The sequence below is a fragment of the Quercus suber genome, unplaced genomic scaffold (genome assembly GCF_002906115.3).
Source record: "Quercus suber isolate HL8 unplaced genomic scaffold, Cork oak 2.0 scaffold_157, whole genome shotgun sequence".
In the NCBI taxonomy this organism is placed as follows: Eukaryota; Viridiplantae; Streptophyta; class Magnoliopsida; order Fagales; family Fagaceae; genus Quercus; species Quercus suber.
This window is the reverse complement of record NW_027069618.1, coordinates 191007-194857: the sequence shown is the minus strand read 5'-3', so window position 1 is coordinate 194857 and position 3851 is coordinate 191007. Positions and strand designations below refer to the sequence as shown.

Here is a 3851-nt window from a genome sequence, read left to right as displayed (position 1 = left end):
CAGTAGTCCTATTTCCTTCCAAGACTTGAATCCCTTTCTCATCAATGATTATGCACCCCGTCTTTGAGAATTGAACGAGAAAATCTTCGTCACATATTTGAGTAATACTAAGGAGATTTGCCTTCAATCCTTTGATGTATAGTACTTCTTTCAACAAAGGTAGTCTTGGTATTTCAACCGTCCCTTTCCCGAGAACTTGAGCATGACTCCCATCACCAAAAGTCACATAATCACATGCTTTCTCTTTAAGAGTCATAAACAATGATTTATCTCCTGTCATATGATGAGAACATCCACTGTCAAGGTACCATAAACATGAATTAAATACCTTCAAACAAAAATTCATTGTTATTCTCCATGCTCATTTCAGATTGAATTTTCTTTTTCAGATTACCAACCTTTTCACACAATAATCTATTTCTTCTTTTGTATTTCTCAATCAAAGAGGTAGACTCACATAGACTATTGTGAAGAATGTGGTTCTTGCTTTCAAAATATTTCAGCATGTGAATGAACATCCTAGCATGTTTCCTGGATTTAATTAACTCTAAAAGTTCCTTTTTAGAGTATCCCTCAAATATACTCATAAAGTCATTTTCACAAACACTCAAACCACAATTCAGCATAACCCTTTTTACAGCAGCATCCATAGCCAAGGGGTCTAGGATCGCACTCAGGTAATCAAACCACAAAGAGTGCACCCGCTCTGATACCAATTGAAAGTTCAATATGGGTAAGAAACACCCTTGAACGTTTAGACCCCAAATTACAAAAATACCAATTCAAGCTTTATATCAAACAATTAATGTGCGGAACATGATAACAAGCTTATAACAGAATTGATAAACAATCTAGGCCAAATATAAACACATCCACAACAATAAATATAAGGCAAAGATAAAGGAAAGAGAGATGCAAACACACGGACAACACACGATGTGTTATCGAGGAGGAAACCGAAGACCTCGGCGTAAAACCTCTCCGCCGCCTTCCAAGCGGTGATAAAATCCACTAAAGAATATAGTTGGGATACATGAATAGCAGAAGACCCTCCAAGCCTAATCTACCCAAGTACCTATGCCCTCCAAGCTTCTTGCTCCAATGAGGTTACGCCAAACCTATTTCTTCTTTACCTTGCCGGATTCCGCTACTTGACCATAGCATCAACCAATGTATATTGGTTGCTTTCCAAACTGCTTCCCAAAGCACCAAATGGACCTTCTCACAGACGTGGGTATGGTGAGATAAGGGTTTGGTAAATGACCTCTCAAGGGTATGACAATGGAGAGGAAGAGAGTAGAGGAATTTGTAGAGTCTTTTTAGATGAAGATTGGGGATGAGGCAATCTTGTTTATCTCTAGGGTTTTCTCTCACAAAATTCTCTCTAAAAGCTCTCTCAATATGATAGGTATAAGGGTGTATATATAGTAGGGTGAGAAGGGAATGCAAAACGTCAGTTTTTGCCAAACAGGGCAAGTTGGCGACTTGATCTCGCGGCTTGTCCAAGTCGCGAGTTCAAGTCGCGACGTAACGGCCTGGCCAGACTGGAACTTTTGTCCTGTAGCGTGACAGCTGGCACAACCCTTCAGCTTCCCAGTGTGCCTCTCACGTGCCAGCCTTTCGCGGCTTGCCAGTCGCGATCCACCAGCAAGCCCTAGCCACGAGCCTCTGTTTTTCTTGCACACTCTTGAGCTTTTCTTCACATCTTCTCACACACTACCCTTACAATTTTTCCACCTAAATACAGGGTTGCTAAGTGCTAAATTACAAGCAAATTGGTCACGGAATAAAGCCAATTAAATGGTTGATTAAATTCAACCTTACAGATAGTGATTTTCTAGAGTCCAACAATCCAAAATATCCAACTTTAGAACCTCATCAGCCTTTTCATCAGTTTCCTTGGACCCTACCTATGAGGTCCAAGAATATGGAGCTTAAAGGTGCTGTTCCCATTAGAAACAACTCTACAGTTAGCAAGGAAATGGGGTCTCGAGAAGAAAAAAAATTCCCAAAGATGAGGTAGGTGGCAGGGTAATTAAGCTTATTTTGATAACTATCTTAATAATTTGCTTTCGTTATGAAAAATGTTGGACATTAAGGCAAGCATACTCCTTTACCTGAATTTTGGTTATTGAGTACAATACCCGTTTTTGTCTGTCTGACTTTTTTATTTATAAGGTTTTTGTCTGTCTTTACTTAATATATGGAAGGAGTTAGATGGACATGATTTGGTGCAAAATGTTGGCCTAAAATTTAATAAGGAAATTAAGTTGAATGAAAGAATAATTTGAGGGGACAGCTAGATAGGGAAATGCATTAATGAAAGAATAATTCAAATCAAGTTGAAGGAGTGAAATAAGTTGAGGGAGGCCTAAAACAATATGGATAGACATAAATCCAAGTCGGATATGTTTAATAAGGACTTGATAAAGTAAATTATTTTAGATAGAATACAATGGTGGATAGTATACAAGGATCGAAAGAAGGGAGCTGGTGGATTGATTACTGCTGGAGAGTGATTCTTAGTAACCACTTGTTTTTTGCAATCTCAAAGTCTGCAATTGTAGACAGTCTCCTATCATGGGCAACTTTTAAGGAGAGTAAAGATCTTAAGAAAAGTGATGGAACAAAGATAGAGAAGATTCACAGTATTGAAAAACTAGATGATTCTAACAAAGCAGGAGGGAAGGAATCTGATAAATGTACCTTGATTTTAACTGAAGGAGATTCAACTAAGGCTCTTGCAGTAAGTTGTCATGTCATTGTGCAGAGTATTTTAGCATTAAAGTTAGCTCTATTGGGTTTCACTTCGTATGATTTTTGACGTTATTCATTCTATTACAGTTGGCTGGGCTTGCTGCTGTGGGTCGAGATTACTATGGTGTGTTCCCATTGAGAGGTAATGACTGATCAGGTGCGCCTTAAGTTTCTCTTATTGTTTTGTTCTTGTTTTATGCTTTCAATTCTCTCCACAAGGCACATGGACAGCCTTCAACCAATATAAAATGGTAACTATAATTCTTGTACAGGATCACGATGATTCTCACATCAAAGGGTTGTTGATCAATTTTATTCTTTCTTATTGGCCATCACTGTTAAAAGTTCCAGGCTTATACTTTAATTGAGTTTACCACTCCTATTATGAAGGTTGGTCTTTTTAGTTAACTATTTCAAATATTAGCACAACTTCACTATAAGTGGAATGTTTCTTGGGGGAAAATAATCATTTATCAATGTTGCAGGCAACTGACAAAAATGGGACACAATTATCATTTTATACCATGCCTGAGTACGAGTCATGGAAGCACAATTTGACGGGCAATGCAAGTGGGTGGTCTATCAAGTACTATATGGTTTGCATTGTTAAATTTGTTACATGTGAACCAATTACAGAACATTTTATTCTATTATCTGTTTTCTGTCTTTTGCATATTGATTTGTTTGTGTATTTTTAGGGGTTGGGAACAAGCACATCAAAGGAAGGAAGAGAGTACTTTGTAAATCTTGAGAAACACAGGAAATATTTTATTTGGGAAGATGAACAGGATAGGGAGGCCATTGAACTTGCATTCAGTAAGAAGAAGATAGAAGAGAGGAAGAGTTGGCTTAGGCAATTTGAGGTCAAAGTTTTTCCATGTTTTCTTCTTGTGTTTTTTGAGATAAAGAGAATGAATATATATATATATCTATTATACCACCTAAAGATCTAAAGAGAATGAATATATATCTAATATGACAGAAAAATTTACAATTCGTTGTGATGATTTGTTTATTTTTGTGCCTGTCTGTTTCTTGACTGTTTTTAGCTTTTATGTCATTTAGGAGCTAGAGAAAAGTGATGCTCAGTCAAA

At 37.3% G+C, this 3851-nt stretch overlaps 1 long non-coding RNA gene across 1 annotated transcript; it reads left to right on the top strand.

Moving 5' to 3' along the window:
* Positions 1–2606: 2606 nt before the first annotated feature.
* LOC136069211 (uncharacterized) lies at positions 2607–3142 on the top strand. Its single transcript, XR_010630451.1, has 3 exons — positions 2607–2746; positions 2845–2914; positions 3030–3142. It is a non-coding gene; the product is annotated as an uncharacterized LOC136069211 (long non-coding RNA).
* The last annotated feature ends 709 nt before the right edge of the window (positions 3143–3851 follow it).